The sequence below is a fragment of the Galleria mellonella genome, unplaced genomic scaffold, assembly GCF_026898425.1.
Source record: "Galleria mellonella isolate WM207_F2 unplaced genomic scaffold, CSIRO_AGI_GalMel_v1 utg352, whole genome shotgun sequence".
Classification (NCBI taxonomy): Eukaryota; Metazoa; Arthropoda; class Insecta; order Lepidoptera; family Pyralidae; genus Galleria; species Galleria mellonella.
The window spans coordinates 5,910,320-5,934,807 of NW_026442084.1; the positions used below are offsets into that span (position 1 = coordinate 5,910,320).

At 33.9% G+C, this 24,488-nt stretch overlaps 1 protein-coding gene across 2 annotated transcripts in view; it reads right to left on the reverse strand.

Moving 5' to 3' along the window:
* Positions 1-24,488, reverse strand: part of LOC113519441 (uncharacterized) — a 767,542-nt gene that overhangs the window by 520,092 nt on the left and 222,962 nt on the right. The window contains exon 1 of one of the 2 annotated variants that reach the window (XM_052897048.1): positions 3,407-3,425. The exons of the other annotated variant lie outside the window; for it this stretch is intronic. The gene's annotated coding sequence lies outside the window, so the exon portion shown is untranslated. Of the gene's footprint in view, positions 1-3,406; positions 3,426-24,488 lie in introns of those variants that run through there. 2 annotated transcript variants of the gene reach the window in all.

The following is a 24,488-nucleotide window of genomic DNA, read 5'->3' on the forward strand; positions in this document are numbered from 1 at the left end:
TTGACAGCCCCATTGCTAGCAATATACCCTATTAGCTCTACCTCCACGTGGATCCCCCTGGAAACCATCGTGAACAATTCTTGTCGAATTCGTCACGATGGGCTAACTGACCTATTCTCACCTATCACCTCACCTATCATCCTTCACTGGAGCACCGCCGGTGTATACCGATAGAGCGGGTGGGGTTACCATTCCATTACCGTCAATTAAAAAAAAACACCGATAATATAAAATACAATTAACAATTCACAGTTTTACTCTCTAAAGGAATATTTTATTTACAAACACGACTATTAAATGACCATTAATATACTTTTTATATGACCGTGTGGTCCCGGCATAGAATAGACCATCCCTTCATTTCCTGTGGGTGTCGTAAAAGGCGACTGAGGGAGGGCAAAAGGGCAGTAGCGACCCTCCTAAAACATCTACTAAAACCTAACTGCAGTTGCCACGCGTGGCAACTACTGGCAAAACTCTCCTTATGGAGAAGGCAATGGACATTTTATGGCTTATATGATGACGTTACTATTTATATAATTAAATTTTGACATGTTAAATGTGTAATTATTTTAATTAACGTTTTTGTACAGTTATGTAATTTTATTATGATTTGAGCATTATCTAGAGTCTAGACTAATATTTGAAAGAAAGAAAGAAAAAAAACTTTATTCTACAGAAATATGCGACAACACCCACACAGGGGTTAAAAAAAATCATATATTAAGAATTATAACAACGAAACTACACACTATATATATATATATATATATATATATATATATATATATATATATATATATATATATAAATTAAAAAAAAAAAAAAAAACAGTTCGTATTATAACATGTATTTATGTATTTACGTATGTATTTAAATAATATAACTAATTATATCATAATTGTTGTGTTTGTATAGCACTTATTATTAATATATTTATTTTTTAATGGTTGATAATGGAATGGTAACTCCACCTGCGTCATCGGTATACATACGGGGTACCATAGGTAACAATAAAAGTAGGATAGTTGGCTCATCGTGATTAATACCACTAGAATTAACCACGATGTTTTCCAGGCGGAACTGTGTGAAGGTCGACCTGATAGGGGGTATTGCTAACAATGGGTCAGTTAGACCCCATTACTAACAATCCCTTTCCGCCCTGATATAGGTATTAAGTATGAGTTAAATCATTTGCATTACGACTGTTAAAAAGCATACAGCGCTGCCAGCAGAAAGCACTATGACCTGCAGTAGATTTAAACAAATGATATTTAGAAATAGCTTGTCTATTTGAATAAAGATGTACTCAAATAAATGTTCATCCATTCATTAAAATACTCAGTCATTCATTCATTCTATCAATAAAATCGTTTCTACTTTTTATACCTAAAGAATTTAAAAAGCATTTCCAACTAATCGAGCCAATGTTGATTATGAGGAAAATACGTAATCTGGTCCGGGAGACAATCGAATCGAGATAAAAATCATTAAAGAGGAACATTTTAATATTCATCAGATGGAATAGGTTGGTAGGAAATGAATACTATTAGGGTTGCATAAAATTTTTATAGTTATTAAGACCAAAAACATATAGATAAAATGGTGACTCAATATACCATAGTTTCAGATATATCCGTTTCAGACCCAAGATTTTTTTTCTTTCAGATGAAATATATTTTCGTGTTTTGAGAGCCAAGCCATCTTGCCGGCCACACACGATGGACTACGTCGACCACCTAACCGCGTAAAATGATTCCTTATTGGCGTGAGTTTTTGGTTTAGAATCTCATTATCATGTTATTTCAGCTTCGTGCGTAAAAATGAATTGCGCGCGGTTTTAGAACTTTTTAAAGTTACAACTCACGCCCGTATCGTTCAGGTCTGAAAGGGCTATAATAACGTGGCAGATGGCTCAAGACTGCTTCTTGTGCCAGTCTGCAACATATAGCAAAGATATATTGTAGATTCAACAGCAGTAAATACCTGGAATGATGTTATGATGTTGTAACACCCATTTTTGTCTTAAAATCACAAAAATATACATATATTTATACATTTTGAAATAGCATCTACGAGAATTTCAATTATTTAACTAAATTTCATATAAAGTGCTATGGTGAGAGATATTAAAACATTAAGTCTGACTTAATACCACCTAGTGTTACAGTACGATAATCAATACCTTAAAATGAAAAACTGGCTATTTTATAATTTATAGCCTTTCCTTCGATATTCAGGTTATATACTAATTTATTATAAGGCATTTTATACAGAGACAACCCTAAGACGAATATTTAGATTGCTATTATATAAAATAAAAATCCAACATTACATTTCTTACTGGACGATGTGCAGCATATTTTTTAACCTACTTCAAACAAGACCGAGGTTCTCAAATCGATTGTATTTTTATCTATGTTTGTTACCTTACAATTCCGTTATTTAAAATCCGATTTGGAAAATTCTGCAAAATCCGAGGGCAACCCTGAAGACGCGACATAGATTATAATAATTATAGACATAGCATATTAGGTACTTACATTTACTACTCGCATTAATTATGCATTATTTTCTAGACATAATTACTTGAGACACAAATTGAATATTGCGATAGTAATTGATGTTTCCTTTCAATATGTCAGCCATTCATTTATTTGGAGGAGAATTTGAAATACCTTATAAATCATTAACAACTTATTGGTTTAGGTTAAGATTTTGGGACTCTCAGTTTCCGTCTATAACTTATTGACAAGATTTTGAATGACGACATCTCAGATGACAAGAACAAGAACGTAGACTGAGAGCTAGGAAAAAAGAATTTAGGGGAATATAACGAACATATTTCGTAAATATTTTACTGAACTAGGTGTTTCTTTGCAGAAGTCCATATCACTGGTTAATAATAATAATAGCGGAATTAACAAAACAATTATAATCAACTGATCAGGACACTTTGACTTCGTGAAGACTGAACTATACGAGTCAAAAGATGCAGATACTTGGGACCTGTTCCTTATAGCAGTTTATAGGGGAATTCTATGTTCAGCAGTGGACAGATAATGGCTTATATGATAATGATGACGATGAGTATTTATTACATTAGCATAGTACATTAAATGATAAATTAATATAAACTAAGAAAATATAACATCGAATATGTATATGCTTTATTAAAAAATATTAGTTTTATTTATTATAGCATGTATATTATACAAATAAGCAAGTCACTATAACTTAGAAACAAACAATAATTAAATTCATAGTTTCTTAAAAACTTTGTTATTTTTACATATTTAAACAATCAGTACTATATCAACGAGTAATTCTTGACGTTAGAGACCTAAAATAATTTTATAATATCTTATTGCAACAACTATCTCTAAAACATAACCTTAAAACATACCTCGTAAACACTACAATCCAATATAATGCAATCCAAACACTGGCCACTAACACTAAGATACACAACGACACAGCTTCAATTCAAAACTTTAAAAATGGAACACCAATTTTGAATTACGAATTACTCACAAACTATAAACAAAGATTCGATTCAACTAGAGCATCAGCGAGCCGCGAAAACCAAACTAAACTAACCTAAAAAGTTTCAATATATCGCGTTCCGTCACTCGGTCATAAAAATTTGACCGCTTATAAACCATTTCAAAGGGACTCGATCTCTACGACCGATTTTAAAACTAACAACATTAAATATTTGATTTTCAACTTTATTCTTATAGAGAAAAGAATCGAATTGAACAAGTTTACTATAAAGAGTGTGTGTATTGAACTCGCAGAGAAACGGAACGCACTAATCTTTTGTATTCAGTTCTCTACCTGCGTCTCAGTCCTTTTTTTCTTTTTGGATGTCGTGACAGAGTTTTGAATTGAACTGGTTCTACCTTATGCTTGTAACTTTAAGATTGTAAATTGAAGTGACCGATTGAAGGAGTATTTTTGTTAGATATTGCAAACGTCTACGGTTGCTTTTTCTATTATGCAGCTGTAAGGGCCTAATCAGCAATGCGGTTAAGCGAAATTCCTATAATAGTTCTAAGAACGCAGCCCGTATTAAGCGAAAAGCTATCTAAATAAATCTAGTTGCATAAAAATTTTAATAGGACATCAATTTACTTTACTTATAAAACTTGTACTTTTCTCTGAGATTTCTGATCCATTCGCATGATTTTTTTTTTGTTTAATGTTATTATATTAAAAGAAAATTTTAATGAAAAAATTAATTATGCAAATTACGGCGATTTCATTATGTTTTTTAATTAATTTTTTTGCAACTCAGAATGCAAGACCAGCTGGCAATCCACCTGAAATTAACTGGAGACGATGGCTGTACAGGCTTAGTTCTTTTGCCTTCCCTATTAATAAGTAAAAGAAAATTATAAATAAATATACTAAGTTTTGCCTATAGACATGAACAGCACCACAGATAATTGCCTATTGTCTTAAAAAAATATCGAGTCATAAAAGGATTTTTAAACAAAATATCACTTTTAGGCAGAAATAGCCAATAAACCGCACGTCTATTTTTCATTTTATGAACATGGATCGTACTGCAACATTAAATCCTGACAAAGTTGTGTGCACACGTACAAAATAGCAAGCAATACCACGGCACGCTTGTTCGGTTCACTTAGATTAGTTTTAGTCCATTAAAGTTGTCCGTGTGACCCGAGCTTTAGGCAATAACGGTACATTGTTCCAATATTCAGCTATATTGTATTCGTAATCGTCACATGATAATGTTTAAAAACTTTTAAAACATCTATAATTCATATTTAGAATTTTGGTTGGTTGGTAGAGAATGTCATACAGCAATAAAACCGCCATTTGAACAAATTATTGTGCAATAAAAATTAATATTTTTTTTTAATTATAGTACTACTACTTTTTTAATTATATATTTTTTTTTTAATTTATAGTACTAAAGGGAGACTTTGTACAAAATTCGACTGCTTGGGTACCTCTGTCTTATTCGTGTTTCAACCGTAAAGCAGTTATGTTTGCATGGCTGTGTTTCGATTTGAAAGGTGGGATATGGCGTGAATTTACAGGGTACAGAGGAATAACACCTGAGTCCTCAAGAATGGCAATGCATGGGGGGTATCATGGGCGAAACAGGATACTCTGTTACGTCCATGGTACTGCTCATGTCTATAGGCGACGGTTACCACTTTCCATCAGGTGGACCGCCAGCTTGTTTGCCATTCTAAGTTGTATAAAAAAAAATAGATACGAGTACAAGGTTATTTATTATTAACTTCTTGCTTTGTTTTTTTTTTTTTGGAAAAAACTGCTTTGTTTTTGTGGAAGGTAAAGGGCTCATATTTATAATTTCTTATATCTAATATCCTATCTGTTACATGCAATTTATAAATAATCGAGTACAAGTTGATTAATCGATAAAATAATTGTTCTACATTTTTTATTACTATATACTTAAATAGCAATAAAAATGTGAACGATTATTTGTTTTTTAAAAGTTGAACTATCTATTTAAAATTGAATTATCTATCCTATTTAAGAGCTGCACTCTCGACGGTGGAGCTAACTAAACTTCTTTTATTCAAAATTAAAGTAAAATAGTAATGTTATTATATAATTGTGTAATCTTCATTATTACGTTGTTTTGTTATATGTAATATGTATAATTTATTATTTTTCTTAAGAGCAATTGTATTTAACTTATGTTATTATTTAAATGAATGGTTTAGTGTATATGTAAATAAATAAATAAACGTCATGAAATTTTGTATACACGTAGAGATGAAACACATAAGCTATTTTTTAACGCAGTCAATCGAGATATGCATTAAAGTATGTTTAATTTTAAAATCGATAATATGAAACTGTCTAATTTCTTTTATTGTAAATATTTTTTTTTATACCACTGAGGTGGCAAACAAGCATACGGCCCACCTGGTGGTAAGTGGTTACCGTGGCCTATGAACACCTGCAATACCAGAGGCATTACGCGTGCGTTGCCGACCCTGACGAAACCTCTTTACCCCCTTTGTGAAGAACCCTATGCTGTAGTCTCTTGGGAAAACCTCGGCAGGGAGCTCATTCTGCAACCTGAGTGTTTTATATAAATTCCGGTCATGCAGATAAAATCATAGGTGAAATCTAGTATATCGTATCTCTATCGTATATATAGTAGTAGCATATCTAATAATAAAATAATAGATTAATGCCGAAAGTATCATCAGCATGATTATAATAGTAGTTATCTGTCCACTGCTAAACATAAGACTTGCTCTATTGAGAGGTTTGGCCAAAAGTTGCCATGCGAATTAGCAATCGCAATTAGACTTTGGCGATCTTTCAAAAGGTACAAAAATATACAAAATCAATATTAATAACTGGTATTCTTTAATCGGCAAAGGTCGCTGTGGTCTCGGCATAGAATAGGCCACCCCTTCCTTTCCCTTGGTTGTCGTAAGAGTTTACTAAGAGAACTTAATGGCAGAGGGATCGGCGGCAGCACCCTTTTTAAAACATCACTAAAAGCCTAACTGCAGTTGCTAACCCGCCTGCCAAGCGTGGCAACTACTAGCAAAAATGTCCTTATAGGGAAGGCTTATATTTATTCTATGGCAGGACCTACATACAATAAAAATAAATTTAGATACCTTCGTTCTCACTGTATGTCACCCTAGATATCCTTACGTATAGGTAGGTGTGTATGTCTATTCAACGATACAAATGTAATTCTCTTTCGTGAACTATTCATGAATATTGCTTCGTTACATATTCAGACTAAGCTAGGATTTATATGTAAATGTCTGACTGTGTTCAGTCTAATCTATGAAATCGTAAATTTGAACGTACATCACAGAAAATAAACGTTCATTTAAATATAATTAAATATGTAAAACGTGGTAATGATCCTATCAACATTGGTTAGAAATTTTTGTAATTTTACATCTTTATATTTTTTTTAAATATGCTAAAATTTCAAATCCAGCCTCTAATCACCTTTACCGATTCACCATTTCAGCCGTTAAGTATCCACTGCTGAACATACGCGTTCTTCATTCGGAAAGTTTTGCCAAAAGTGGCCACGCTTAGAAGGCGGGCAAAATCGCAGTCAAGGTTTTAGAAATGTTTGAAGAGAGACGCTGCTGCCCATCCTACCATTAAGTTCCCTTAGTAGCTTCTTACGACACTCACAGGAAAGGAACAGATGGCCTATTCTATACCGGGAGTATACGGCCAATATTGCATTGTACGTCATTGTCGGTTCTAAACATATTTCGTTAATGCTTTTTGCAATAATTTTCTCGTATATCATTTGAAACCAAATCTTAATGATATAATATATTCTATGTACGTAAAAAAAAATACCTATAAAATGTAAATAAAAAGTATACATTAGAGAATTACGTTTAGATTTTGAATAATAATCAACTTAATCGGATCCGTCTCTAAAAACAATTGCACCATATTAGAATTGCAAATTCAAGAGGCAACTAAACAAATTCACCCCAGTGGCAATCCTTTGCAAATCTCGTACCTACTAATCAACTGCTTATCATAAACAAATACACTACATTTCCATTAGATCAACTTGGTATTCCACAATTTGACTATTAAATTTACGAGGGACTCCGGCTTGGCACTAACCACCGAGTCGAACTATTAGAGTGGACGAATAAATTAACTGAATTTGAATAAAACAGTTATCGGTAAAATTTATTAATCTTATTCTAGCAATCCGACTTCACATGGTTTGATATTGTTTGAGAACAATATATAGTTAATGCTACTATGATAATGTAGCGTTCTATAATTGAAAGAATTATTAAAATTGGTTACAAAGTTTTTGAATTTATCCATTATAAACAAACAATCAAATCATTCCTCTTTATAATATTAATATAGTGGTAGATTAAACTAGAGATGTCTACATGGTGAAACCGAGCCGAGCCGAGGACGGAAATTTAGTGAATCAAATATAAAAAAAAAGAAAATGAATAACATCAATTCTCATACCTCTCCCATGCTAACTTAACAGGTGACCGCATCGTGTTAGTTTTGATAAGTAAAAGATGATATGCATTATAAGATTAGTATACAGCATTAAATCCACCTTCTGAATATAATATTTATTTGTAATATGGCCAATAAAATGAATTAATAAATAAAATAACAAAGACGTCACATATATTTTTTAATATTTTTCAAGAATAAACATGATCTATTTACAATTATTAATATAATAAATATTAATAAGATAATAAATTACAAAGCAGTTTTTTTTAGAAAGAATTTTTATTTATACTTTAAATATAATAAATTACACAAGCCTATTCTACTTCTCTCTCTCTCCGCATGACGGGAGCATTTGCATTCGTGTTTACGCTCGCAACCGTTTGTAAGCTACTCTAAAAAGCAACTTCTCAATCCGTACTACGCTCCGGTGTAAATTGAGGGATGAATTACACCGAATTGGAACTGAAAGATTTCTATAGATATGACAAAAATATTTTTAAAATCTTATACACTAGCTATTTAAATCTGTGTATGAAATTTCCGTGTGGTCCCACACATACGAGGATGTGATGTACTCAGTAAAAATTAGACTGCAAGCCTCCCGCCCCAGGCCACTCCTCTGGGTGACGTTCGGGCGAGTGATCGTGCGAGTCGCATTGTGACATATTATTGTTTATTATTTCCTACACTTACCTACTATATCAGGAGGACAGCACACATATTGGCGTAGAATGGGCCATCCTTCCTTTAGCATGGGTGTAATAAAAGGTGACTAAAAAGTTATTGGTCAAGGGATGGGCAGCAGCGTCTTTCTTAAAACTTCACCAAAACCTAACTTCGGTTATCAACCCCCCAAAATTAGCACCTAGTGGCGAAACTCCCTAACAAGGAGAGGCCTATGTCTAACAGTGGACAGTCTATAACTGATAAGACGATGAAGTTTCCAATGTATTAAGACACGAATAACCTTAAAAATAACTTATTCGTATACCAAATCTCATTCAAATCCGTTCAGCCAATTAAACATACAAACAAACAAACTTTCCCATTTATAATATTAGTAGGACAATTTTACCTGCGATTTTGTCCGCGTGACCGGAATGCATTAATTAACCGGAATATATAGTAAAATTGTGTGTTTTCCAATAGTGCAGTTTAACATATATCTATCGATGACAATCGCCACTTGCCATACATTGCGCCTTCAGTTCGCCAAAAAATAAAGAAGTGAGATTCCATTGTATATAGATACCATAAGGCTATAATAGGTAATTAAGGCACCTTCATAAGCACAAACGAGCGTAATTGTACATCTGTGTAATATTCAGCTATCAGCAGTAAATTGCGAGAGGTACAAACTCAGCATTACCGTTTCAACGTTACTGTTAGCAAGCACCGTTTGAATTATGAAGCCTTTAAGTGTCTTGAATCACCGAGGGTGCTGTTTCGAATATATTGCCAACGTATTTTCCTTTAAGTTTGATCCTGTTATGTATTATTTTAACTGGTTAATTTTATTGAGCAAGCAATATAAAATTATGTAGTATTCAACCCTAAAAATATGATACTGAATATTGGATTTGGTAAGTAGGTTTTACTTTATAAAAAAGCGATTAAATAAAATGTATTAATGGACTATCTAAGAACAAGGGATTCTTAGTGGACTATGAGACGACTCATAGACACATTCGATTCAAATATTTGAATTTAGAACAGGATTGTTTTCAAATGTAGAACTGAGATTTGATTTCATATTAGTCTTACAATTGCTTCATTTTTGTCATATTTGCTTCAAAATTAATATAAAATCAATATTGGACTGAACATTACAATTGTAAAATGGAAATTATCAAAACCGATTTCACGTTCTAAAATCATCACTAAAAATCACAATAAATTGAGTAGTTCTTTTTAGATATATTCATAAATAAATATATTAGTACTGTGCTGGCATCGAATTCATGATCATTCGAAAACAAGACAGTGTGTTAAACCACTATAAGAATGTTACCGAACTAATAATTCGTAAATTACATTGGCTACTATTTCGTAAACAAACCACTCTCGCAAATGAATCTGTAAGTGATGCAATAAAAAGTAAACAAATAAATAAATAAAATCGGCAACTTACCAATTCAGTATTCGAATTAAATATAGAATATACTCTTGAGCAAAAAATGGCTTATTTTGCTATTTGCTCTCGTCACTCAATAAAGACCATTTTTACATGTAGGTGCTGATATTATCAAGGACTACATTATAATCTAAAACAAGGGTGTTATATGAACAACTTAGTTCAAGCACAGAACTTTGTCTACAATTCTAACACCTTCACAAAATTGCTAAGATTTGCAGCTAAATACCAGGCGAACATGGGCGACCAAGAGTTTATTACGAGGCAAGGAAACCACTAATTTTCTACTATAGATTAGTGCACAAAGCTGCAAAACATGAGCTTAATTCGTAGCTTAAACTCTAGCCCAGAAACTGTACCTAGGCTAGACAGACAAATTAGATAACGTTAAGGCTAAGATGCAGAATTAGTTCTAGATGCGGTTTAGGAAATATTAAAAATTTTGCCTAAATATTTTTTTTAGTACTGCCTACCTTTATTTCTTTTAAAAGAATTTTCCAGGGTAATTAAATAGTTCTGGGGATATCATCAAACTAAAATTCGTCTTACAACTTCGGATCCTTTAAATGTAGTGTGAAGAAGTTTTTAGTGAGCTAGCATAGTGCGGCCAACGGTTGTGAGTGGAATGTTCTCTTTTCGGTTGGTCGTATTCATGGACAATATTGTCTTTGTATTCACTCAGGCTGGTGTGATCATATGTTATGCTCTGTCCCATTCGTGTTTCTGTCGTGAAGCAGTTGTGTTTGCATGGCTGTGTTTCGATTTGAAGGGTGGGATATGGCAATGAAATTACAGGGTATATAGGCACAACACCTTCGTCCCCAGGAACGGCAACGCATGAAGGGTATCATGGGTGAAACAGTATACTCTGTTACGACCATAGTACTATTCATGTCTATAGGCAACGGTTACCACTTTCTATCAGATGGGCCGTCAGCTTGTTTGTCATTCTAAGTTGTATAAAAAAAATACATCTTTGTTTTTCTATGTTCCTATGCTATTTCTAGTAACAAAATATCTATGTACCGCCTAACTGCGACTGTACTAATGAAACTACATTCGCCTAACTGAATAACGAATTTGTCCGGTGTTAGCAATATTTGCAACACAGACATGACGCTTACAAGTATCCTTACACCCTTGTTATTATGGTTCAAATTCGGATGTTGCATTTCAAATGGTGAAGGATAGGAACAAAGTTCTATCTTTCGAGGTCCAAATGTATGTCCGCTATGTTAAAAAGTTACGACTTCAAGTAAGTGGTAAGTCAATTATGCACTTAAGACGAGTTTAGTTGCAAGTTTGTATATTGGGTCAGTGATACAAAGTTACTATCAATCCTCAATTCTTTTGTTGTCTTCTAGGTTTTTTTTACAACACAGGAGGCAAACGAGCATGCAGCTCACCTGATAGTAAGTGACTACCGCCGCCCATGATCACCCACAACACCAACGGCATTGCAGGTGTGCTACCGGCCTTTTAAAAAGGAATATGCTCTTTTCTTGATGTCGTATCGATTTGGAAATACTGCTGCAGGAAGTTGATTCTAAAGAGTGGTTGTACATGGAAGAAAGTGCCTTGAAAAACGCACGGTGGAAGATCGCCACTCGTCAAGATGCTTGGGATGAAACTTTAGTTTCTGACGGGTTGCACAGTGGTGAAAATCAGCAGCAGGTACCAATACAGTACAGGTCTTATTGTATAGCTGTTTCCCGCTGTTTCACCCGCGTGAACCAGTATACAGAATAGAAAAAAATTGAAAATTTTTATTTCCAGTAAAGCACATAGTTACACGAACGCTCAGACTGTGGAATGAGCTCCTTGCCGAGGTTTTCCCTAGAGACCACAGTATGGGGTTCTTGAAAAAGGGTATATTAGGATTTCTTCAGGGTCGGCAACGCGCACGTGACACTCCTAGTGTTGCAGGCGTCCATAGGTTACAGTGACATATACCATTAGATGGGCTGTATTCTCATTTACCACCTTTGTGGTATAAAAAAAAATACCACAGAAAATACAAAAATATTACACATTAAAGAAATATCTCATATTAGGCAAAAGGAATTGGCTCAGGTGATACAGCATCACACTCAAAGGAATGTCCCAGCGCAATGTGTACAGCTGCACAGCGCTGGTCTCCAGCCAGTCTTTCTCTTAACAAAATATAACAAAAATGCAAACGGATACAATTCCATTTGCATATAAAATGTCCTATATATTGGGACAGTGTTTTACAAACTTTTTTATGACGCGACCCCTTCAGTATGTCAAAATATTTTGCGACGCCCTACCCTTCACGGTTTCTAACTTGTATGTATTTTATTATATTACAAATATGAAATATGTATATTTTTATTTATTTTCATAGTTAAATATTGGTTAAATCCAATAATGAAGTACTTAAAACAGACATCGATTACATTGCAAGACGCATCCATAGGAAAGCGATACGACAATAATACAGCTAAATAGTACAAAACTAAATATAATAATACGTGCATTGCGGCTTTTCGCGACTCTCTTGTAGAGGATTGCAGATCCCCCTATGGGGTCGTAACTCACACTTTGAAAAACACTATGTTAGGACATCATTATTAAAAAAATGTACATAATAACTATTTAAGCGTAACTGAGTAACAAACATATAAACACCTTCATAACTTTTTACATCTAAATACAATGTATGTCAGCTCATCACTACAAAACGGCTGAACCTATTTGGGTAATTTTTTCTTTATTGTAGTTTAATTGTCAAAACGATGTTTGTTTAAAAAAAAGTTTGAAAACCTATACGAGAGAAAAGGTAAATATTGAGTTAAAAAATCCCCATATAAAAAGTGATGTGATGGTCTTATTTTCTTCATTAGTATACCCGTGCGAAGCCGGGGCGGGCAGCTAGTTTATATTAACAGTAGAATAACAATCCTCTAATGGATGGTAATGGAATGGTGTCTCCGCCTGCGCTATTAATTTGACGGGATACTACCGTGGGATGATAGGTGGATACGAAGATAGGCCAGTTGGCCCATTGTAACAATTTATCAGTATCTTGACGTATCTATATTTAATTATTTAAAAAATAAAATGAGGTTTCTACACATTAAAAAGATGCAAAAATAAAAAAAAAAAACAAATATAGAAGTTATAAAGGAAACACTCACAACTATTTATTACCCAAAATTGTATGAAAAAGTTGACCGGCTTTCCTCGAAGCATTTGTTTCATACAACAATCTAAGCATACAATATTCTTATTTGCCACCTTTATGGTACAAAATTTTCTAGATTTCTCTATTGGTTCGAAAAGAATAAAAAAAAAAACAAATTTTCGACACAACATTTATTTACACTTGCCAAAGTACTAGGCGAACATGACACGCCGGGAGTTTATTAAGTCAAAACATCGGAGAACCGAAAGGAATCCTTCATTCAATTGTCCGCCACAGCTGCGTCCGGGATTCCCGATAAATATTCAGAAGACGCGCCCGGATGCGTCGGGTCCGGGGTTCGGTGCCGGGTACTTGTTTATGGTAATACACGAATTATGATAGTGTTGTCGCGTTGTGTGTATTTATCAAAAGTCAAATTTGAGTTGAGATTCGGTTCGTGAATGAGCACGTACTTTTCTCCGTATGACTAAAATATAAGAAAAATATGCATGTAAATGCTCTCTCGGCAGCGTTATGAGATTTCGTTGTTCACTATACTATATTCATCGTATCAGCCGTTATCTGTCCACTGCTGAATATAGGCCTCCCCCATAAAGGGGGGTTTTGCCAGATGTCACACTTGACAGGTTGGTTAGCAAACGCACTTAGGCTTTGGTGACGTTTTAAGAGGAACGCTGCTGTCCATTGTTCGACCATTAATTTCTCTTAGTCGCCTCTTACGACACTCTACGGGAAAGGATGGGATGGCCCATTCTATGCCGGGACCACAAGGCAATATATATGTTATTTATATCATGCTAAACATAGGCCTCCCCATAAAGGAGGTTTTACCAATAGTTGCCACGTTTGGGACTACATATAAATACTAGTAATATAATAAAAAAAATATGTTTCGATTTTATTTTTGTGGGTGAAAATAGAATGGTTTACGGTAATAATAATAATACAAGTTTCAATACCAGTTTTCGGTATCCATACTCGTGTCAGTACCGATACGAGTATAATTTAATAAAATATTTTCTTAATTTGACTCGACTAGGAATCAAACCTGTAATGCCATTTACACAAAGCAACACCGCCGTAGATCGTAATCTGTTAATCATAATACGCTCTATGAAATTTAATCCAACAGTTAACCAACAAAAGTCAAGTGCAATGTAAGTAAAACAAGGTGGTTAAAGCAAAGGCCGAAGTTTAGGTACTTAAGTTAACCCCGACTTGGGAAGCGTAATGGCCAAGTGAAAGTCTACTTTGTTTACTAGCTAGCTTTCTAATATGCTCTTGTAGACATCTTGTTATATATAAGAATATTTTGCATTGAAAATAAAACAACGACGAATTACGTCACAATTAACAATTCTTATTTTAAAACGAATACAACACATAGACAAGGGCGAGACGTTTCGTAGACATAATTAAAAATATTTGAATTTAGAATTGGATGTTACTACGCAAAAAAAAATCCATTATTCCACAATTAATAAAATCACTGTTCTTATTTTGAATCGAATAAAACAAAATAATGAGATTATATTTCGTACACATATATACATTGTACATGTTAAAAATAAAGAACGCAAAAAAGTGCGTTTTTAGCTACACTCATCTATGTAATGAATAAAAAAGGTTACTTCATGTATCATGTAACATTTTGTTCTACAAAAAACCGTTTTCAATTGTGATTTTTTCACAATTCAACTGTGGAAAAACCAATTACTTGGATTCAAAAATTAAACTACTAAAAATAAATTCTATTCGACCAATATGTAAGTATATCCTTTCAATAAAAAAATAATCTTCCAAATCGGTTTATAACTAACAGAGTTATGAGGTAACAAACATGAGAAAAATACAATCGAATTGAGTACCTCCTTCTTTTTAAAATCAATTGAAAATTTATATTAATAAGACTGAGCATAAGCTCTACAGATTACATTAAATAATTATTAAAATTTATTTAGAACTGGCGAAGATATCGCTTAACATACACACAATAAAAAAAAACCTCTCCCTTTTGAAAGACGCTTAAAAAGGCTCCAAAAACCTTTCTGTGCCGTAAAATAAACTCACACACCGTATAATGCAGTGTAATTAATAAACCCATAGTGTGAACCATTTGATCGAACGAATACCTGACTTCCGTCGACGTTGATCGATTGGCCATGTGCTCGGGAGCGCTCACCAACTTAAAATTACCATTTCTACATAAATTACCTCGCTACTTTCAACTTTAAACGTATATGTATAAGGTATATGCCGATAATGTTTTATAAAAATCGATCGAAGTATAATACGTTATCATTTTACCATATATAATTACTTTTATGTGTGCCGCGTACGATCTTTAATATATAACGTAATATTTACAGTAAGGTACATTTTAATTTCACATAAAATTAAATTAAAACAAATTATGTGCTGCAAAACTAGATAAATAAATTATAACAAAATTAACATTAAAAATTAGAATCTCACTATTCTTATTTTAAAATGAATATAAACATATTAAATTTGAATTTAGAACGTGCAATCGTGTGTCAACAAGTAAATTTATTTCTGAAATAACAATGATTCAACTCCGCATAAGAAAATTTCAATCGTGACAAATTATTTTTTTATGACACCAACAAGGGAGTTAAAGCTATTGATTGCAAAAATAGCTATTAAAAATTCATTTTAACTTTATGGAGGATATTTATAATCGTACCCCCTTATACTATATGGGACAGATAAACTCAGTTTGCTCCCACTTATCAGGCTACTTCTCTGCTCAATTCTATGATTACTTAGCAGCCAAATATATTTAATTTGATATATTTAATGACAAATTTGATATATTTTCTAAATGTTATTTAAAATTTGTAAAATAAACCTATGGCTAACTATACGTTTTGGGATACTGTAAAATAAAGTAAACACTAGGTGTCATGTCGTATAGGGTGGTCAAAGATATGGTCTAGAGCTGGTTGGAAGAGAATCCATGAATTAGTCGCCCCGACAAAAGGAAACTCTTAAAGGAAAAAAGTCCTTTGTCTTTTTCTTTTGCGCTTAATTCTCAATTGTTAATAATGGAGATTAAGAGCCTCCTTGCTAGCAATACAGTCAACCAGGTCGACCTCCACGTGGTCCCTCCTGGAAACCATCGTGCTGAATTCCAAGTGTATTCATCACGATGGGCTAACTGACCTGTTTTTTCATCCTCAGCTATCATCACTTACTGGTGCCCCGCCAGTGTATACCGACAGCGCAGGCGGGATTACCATTCCATTGTCATCCATTAAAAAAAAGACCACTTGTGTATAAAATATTCAAATAGTATTATTATTATTGAAAATACATTCATATAATAATAAACATAAGTTGTTTTAAAATTGGAACTGACTTCTCTAACAAGTCACAACTGTCCCATCAGCTTAGCTGAACCAGATGAATGGATAAAGAAATCAATTGGTCGTGTTTTTTTTTTTTCAATTGAGGTCCGTCCCGGCCACATCGGCCCGGTTGGCTGAGCGCCAGTCGCATTTGGCGCGGTTCGCACGCAAATTACTGTTTGCATTAAACCACATCAACGTACACATTCGGCGATATTGCACCGGGCGCCGGAATCAGCGAATTGTTAATATATACAGGCTGATATAGATATTCATTACCATCTTTTAAATATGTATTTGAGTTCACTACTTTATTAACTAGCGCCCCGTCCCGGCTTCGCACGGGTGGACATTTTTATAACATTTTAATAAGTGGTTATTGTGACATAACGATAATAGTTGGACATATAGTATGGCAAAGTTTTTTGTAGTTATTGATATTTTCTTCAATATTGTAGAACATACTTTTGTTCTATCACCAATAGTTTCCACAGCGCACGTGACGAAAGATATTTTATAGTATTTTTTTTTCACCTTGAGTTACATTACTAAAGTTTTAACAAGGACCTTTAATCTTTTCTAGCAATAAATATAGCCTATGTTAAAATTTTGTCTATTTCCAACTTATGTTTATTGAAAAATAAAAATTTTGTTTCACATTTAAAACACTTTCTATACGTGTGAGGGTGTAAACCTCTGATGATGAGATTTTCCAAGCCGCCTTCATTACACACTGCAATCGCATTATTTTATCGAGGGTAAGCAGCTTCAAGAGGTTAGTGTTGTGCGAGATCTTGGGGTTTTGATGGACAGTCAACTAAGATTTTCGGAACATATTGATAAAATTGTAAATGAATCAAATAAATCGTTGGGTTTTATCCTTAGGAATACAAGGTGTTTCAAGAAACCATCCACTGTCATTCAACTGTACAATAGCTATGTCAGAAGCAAGTTGGAATATTGCAGTATGGTGTGGTCACCTATGTACAAGATACATGAGGACAGAATAGAGAGAATACAGAGGAAATTCGTTCGTAGCCTAGCTTATCGTTTTAAAATATCAAGAAATATGAAAACCTACAAAAACAAAATTAAACATTTTCACCTTGATGAACTATGCCTGCGCAGATCTTACCTTGACATGTCTTATCTTCATAAGTTAGTGAATAATCACATTGATTGCCTGCCTCTACTGGGGAAACTAGATTACAATGTACCTACTAGAGTGCCGCGGCATCCTTGTAATCTATTTAAAAATGCAGCTTGCCGAACAAACTTGGGTCGCGAATCACCTATCGTCCGCATAACGCGTCTGTATAACGATATTGTAAAAACCAAGCCTGAACTTGATATTCACTGCGATAGTCACTCTGTATTCATGACTAAATTAAAGTGTTGATATACCTCCCCATTACATTATATTTATTTATATTTTATAATAATTTGAATACAATTTCCATTATTTATATTATATTATTATTCATATTGTTAATATCTTTACTCATTTAATAATTTAATTATATTTTAATGTTTGTCAAACACAAGGCATGCTGTGGTTGCCTATAAATGGAAGAACGGTGAGATCTGAGCTGCCAGTGTATTGTATTAAAACTTAGCTTTATTGTAGCTGTATCTTATGTTGGTAATCCTGTAAATAAATAAATAAATAAACACACAGCGGCTTTTTAACATGGGATTCTATCTAAAGATCCTTACACCACAGTCAAGCACTATTTAACTGAGACAAAAACAATTGCTACACGCTGTATTAATTCTCAAAACGTCAATTTCCGAAATAAATCAACTTAACCCTTAATAATTTCGTATAAGACACGAATTCCCTTGATTAATCCTGTCTACATGGAGATAACATCTTAATAGTTTCCTTTAGAAACGCCTGTCAGGATCTGGATGGTGGCCAAGCGGTCTAGATCACAATTATGGATATAATGGCTTTCTGTTGTTTCTATTTAGGGTTCCGTTGCTACATGACAGCTGTATATTATTTACGTCTAGACGTGTTTGAGCGCAAATAAACGGAATATCCGAGATAAATTTACAATTGTCCGGATTATTTATAGCACAGGACCAAATATTACTGTCTGTCAGAACGGTACGGGTATAGACAATTATAAATTTATATAATTTATTTTTGTCTCTATTTTCAGTTAAAGACCTTTTTTTATACAACTTAGAATGGCAAACAAGCTGACGGCCCACCTGATGGAAAGTGGTAACCGTCGCATATAGACATGAGCAGTACCATGGACATAACAGAGTAAACTGTTTCGCCCATGATACCTCCCATGCGTTACTATTCTTGAGGACACAGGTATTATTCCTCTGTACCCTGTAAATTCACGCCATATCCCACCTTTTAAACCGAAACACAGCCATGCAAACACAACTGCTTCACGGTTGAAACACGAATAGGACAGAGGTACCCAAGCAAACGACTTTTGTACAAAGTCTCCCTCTACCAGAGGGAGACTTTGTACTAACTTTGTCTAAGTTACACAAATACCGTTAAACATTTATTTTTATAATACAGGGGGGCAAACAATCATGTGGCTCAACTGATGGTAAGTGATTACCGTGGTTCATGATCAGCCGCAACACCAAAAGCATTGCAGGTGTGCTAGCCTTTTAAAAACGAATATTCTCTTTACTTGAAGGTTATGAATTTATGTTAAACAAGTTACTAATATAGTAAAGTTGTAATCAGTCGTTGTATGTACATTGGAGATATTTTTTATATATTAACAGTTAACTGTCCACGGTTGAACATAGGCTTCCCCATAAGGAGGGTTTGCCAACAGATGCTACGTTTCACGGGGTAGTTGTCAAACGTAGTTGAACTTTGGTTATGTTTAAAGAGGGACGATGGACAGCATCAATACGACACCTACGGAAATGGAAGAGGTGGCCCATTCTATGCCGGGACCACACGTCATAAAAAAGAACACAACATGGGACACATTTAAGAAAAAATAATATAGTCTTAATAAGACCCATAAATGACAAAACAATATATTTTTTTAATTTTGAGTCTCTGTCGAGGTTTTTTCAAGGGACTACAGCATGGGGTTCTTCAAAAAGGGAGTAAAGAAGTTTCTTCAAGGTCGGCAGTGCGCGCGTAATACCCCTGGTATTGTAGGCGTTCATAGGTTACGGTGACCGCTTACCATCAGGTGGACCGTATGCTTGTTTGTCACCTCAGTGGTATAAAAAAGTGGGCAATTTCATTGGTTTTGTTACTTCTGAATTCTGCGAGCAAGTAGCGGGCAAAAAGCTAGTGAAATGAAAACTTTAGTTTTTTAATATTCATCATCTAATATTATGTTAGAGATCCAAAAATAACTTACTTTTCGAAACAAAATTTCTTTCGAGACGATAAATCTCATAACAAATGTATGCAGAGTGGAATGGAAATTGTTAGAATACTTTGAGCGTTAACGAATTCTATAAGCGAAACTAAACATTTTTATCAAAGAAACATGTTTCGAAAAATAAAAAAAAAATAAAATAATTAAGTCGTCTGTACTAACACGGCGCGTTCAGCTGTATAGTTAGTGCGAGACTCATTTTTTTTTTATTTTGATGTTTTTATACAAGCTGAGGGCCCACCTGATGGAAAATGGTAACTGTCACCTATAGACATAAATAAGTAACATAGATATAACAGAGTATATTCTATCACCTTTAATACCCTTCATGCCATTCAAGGTGTTATGCCTCTGTATCATGTGGATCCTAAGTGGATGGAATAGCAGTCGGAGATCGTTGGTTAACATGAAAAGTTGTGAAACTTTTGATGTTTATACCGTATCCTTTTCAATTCAGAAGCCAGGAAACATCTTTCAGTGCATTGGATAAAGAGTTTTTTTTTATAACACAGTGGGCAAACGAACATGCGGCTCACCTGATGGTAAATGACTACCGCCGTCCATGATCACCCACAACACCAAAGAAATTAGTTTTGGGAGTCGACAAAAACGTACTAATAAATTATTTTTGTACTAGTTTTTTTTTTATGTTAATGAAATAGTAGTTCCGTTTTCATAGTTAACGCCTCCGTGAAGATAAAGTCAGGTCACTTCTCCTATTGTAACGAATTCAACAGGAATTAATTAGAATAGAAGATAATTTCCAGGCGGTCCCCTGGCAGTTAACAGAGTTTTTCTAGCAGTACCAGTCTACGCCATAAAGGACTTGAAGACAGATAATTCTGGAAGTACCAATACGTAATTTATTTAACGGACATTAGATTTGCAATATAGAACTCAGTATACGTTTGGCATGAGTCCAGACGCTCATCCCATCCCGTCCCGTCCCGCTTCCATCCCGTCCCAGGCCCGCGGCTATTTAGATTTTATCGGTCCCACCCGAATTAAATTCGATGCAGCCCGAGAAATACGATAACGCGAAGCGATTTACAATATACGGAACCACTGTGGAATCGTTTTGCAATGCTAAACAAGCTATTATAAATGTTAAATTGAGACAGGTGAGACCGCGGAATTTTACTGCAGTAATAATAATCAGGGTGTGTACTCTCTTTACTGTGTAACAAAGATAGGAAAAGAGAAAAGAAGAAATAAATCAAAGTAAAATGAAAGAAAGTGAGAACAAAAAGAAAGAAATTAAAGAAAAATAAAATATTACCATACATATATAAAAAGGAAAAAAGAAACTGTGCAATCTAATACTTGAAAATAAACACCAGATTTACAATCAGTTTAATTCAGTTTGTGTTGTCATTGATTTTTTTTATAATTTTTAAATGTATCACATTTTTTCTGTCTTATTAGCAATTTTTACATGAAATAGTTACCTTTAGCGACTCTCAAAAGCAGGAGTTTCCCAATTAGTCTGTGTTTTTGTGTTTATTCTATGCGATTATTTCGGCAATCCTGAATCGGTTATGAAGATTTTGATTGCAGTCAATCTCACATTAATTTTGTTACCATTTGTACAAAGTGTCCCTCACCAGAGGGAGACTTTGTACAAAAGTCGATTGCTTGGGTACCTCTGTCCCATTCGTGTTTCAACCGTGAAGCAGTTGTGTTTGCATAGCTGTGTTTCGGTTTAAAAGGTGGGATATGGCGTGAATTTACAGGGTACAGAGGAATAGCACCTGAGTCCTCAGGAATGGCAACGCATGGGGGGTATCATGGACGAAACAGTATACTCTGTTATGGTACTGCTCATGTCTATAGGCGACGGTTACCACTTTCCATCAGGTGGGCCGTCAGATTATTTGCTATTCTAAGTTGTATAAAAAAAATTTTTTATTCAACCGACTTCAAAAAGAAAGAGGTTTTCAATTCGGTTGTTTTATTTATGTCAATCTTTTATCTTAAAGGATATAAATACTTACAGATTAATCCCATAGAGATTTTATCATAATCGGTTGAGTAGTTAAGTTTTTAGATCAAAACAACTGGCTTTGTCACAATTGAAGTGGTTTTCTTTTGTTGGATAAGATCTTCAATTATTTACAAAAAATCTACCAGAGAGTGTGCATTTTAAAAAAATCTGACTTATTAACAAAATAAACAATTACATAGCATTGCAAAGTACAACGAGAAAAAAAAAAGGGTAAGCGCTGGCGGTTGTCAGTGGATTGTCGAGATGCGAACAGACAGACAGACGGACGGGTTTGGCCTTGTCAATTAACGTGAGCGGTTGAGTTATTTCAATGCAGTCGCGATTCAATGCTCGGTTCAGGCACACAAATATGTAAATGATTTGTTTGTACGTATCCTCTTTTTATAATGCCACAGTATGAGATATTATCGTTTATGTTTGCCTTGTGTTTGTTGAGGGTTTTTTTCCTTATTTTTTTAACCGACTTAAATAAAAGAGGTTCTCAGTTTTATTATTACACAATATCTTTGAATATGGAACATTGATTTTGGTGATATCTTTATTGATAATGCTAATTTTAAGAGAAAAATCAGTCTGTTTTTGTAATGTGAATTTTCTCGAAATTTACCGTCTTCTGCATAAATTATTTGATTGATTAACATACAATACATTAATATTAATTATTGTATATCATTATATAACTATTGACAATATGCATTTGTCATTATTTTTAATATATTCATGTCGTTAAGTATCATAAAAATCTAGCTATATTACAATAAATTTTGAAGTTAAATGAACTGGTTACATACATAGATTCCATATATTTGGTTTTTTGTTTGAAGCGACGCAGTCTCTGATATTAGTCATAAACTTAAAACATGGGACTCTCCTACTTGACGCTACTTGTTTTTTCTTCAAGTACAATTCAAATTTAGAAATGAACTTTTACAATTATAAGTTATCGTTGCTAATTTGAAATTAGATAATTTGATATAGATATATAAAATTATGATTTTCAAAAATAGAACTTGACTGAAGTTCGTTATGATATGATATACTGCCCACAAGCATAAATCACGAGTCACTAACACCAATCTTGTTTTTCCTTCAAGTTCTATAATTCAAATTTAGAAATTAAAAGTTTTCATTGGTGTTCTGAGATTAACATGGAATTACAGATCCACGTGAGAATACAATTTTCGAAAATAGAACACGACCGCCTTCTTTTATGATATACTGGCCATAAACTTGGAACACGCGTCACGCCTCCTTTCACATCTCTTTTTTGTTCTGTACGATTCAAATTTAGAATCAGAACTCTTCTCTTTATTTAAATTATTTACTTCGTTTAGAAAACTAAGAATAAACGAAGCAACCGGAGACGTTTCGCTAACGATTCGCCAAATTGCGTCGCGGTGAATTAACGATACTGATACGACAGGTGCGGTAAAGGGTGCGGTTTTAGAATAAACCAATGCATTTTACAATCGAATATAAACTTTGGGTAACAGACAACTAGATTGAAATTCGCAATGGCAGAAGTAGTGCGGTATCCAATTAAAATTTCTCTCTGTTATACTATATTTTGTAGGTATTCTTCATTATTATAAATAAAATAGATTGCGAATTAGCCTAATGATAACTCGGGTGATGTGTAGACTTATAAAAACAAAACAAAATGTAACACTATCTAGAGTCTACTAACAGTTCATATTCGTATTTATTATATGTATTTTGTATAAGGTTTTGTAATATAAATCTTACAAATATTATAAACGTGAAAGTGTGTTTGTTTGTTGTCTCTTAACGCCTTAATGGCTTATCAAAACACTATGAAATTCGTCGTATACATGTACTATAAGGGATAGGGAAAAATATAGGCATAATTTAATACGCAATATTAACGCTAAAATTTGATCACCGATTCTACTGATTATTTTTTATTAATGTTGATTAACCTTTCCAAGTATTATCATCATCATGATCATTTCAGTCGTTAACTGTCTTTTGCTGAATATAAGCCTTTCGCATAAGTAGAGCTGTTTTAAGAGGGATGCTACTGCCCTCTACCATTACATTTCCTTAGTTGCCTGTTACGACACCCACGGGAACGGAAGGCACTTATTCTATGCTGGAACCACACGGCCAAGCACTATAGCGGCATCTTTTATATATAACTTAGAAGTATTCGTACATTTTGTTTGAAAATTGACGGCTAATGCAGACAGAGCTTTAAGGGATGTGCCCTCTTAAGGTATAAGTAGGTAATTGTCTTAAATAAATATCGCATGAAATTGTCTGCATTCATAACTACCTTCATCACTAATTAAGCCTTATTTCTTGCGCGTTAAGGCCGAAATTCATTCAACGTATATTCCCATGAGTTATTTGGGCCGCAAGTTATTAACTATGTCAACGTTGACTTTAG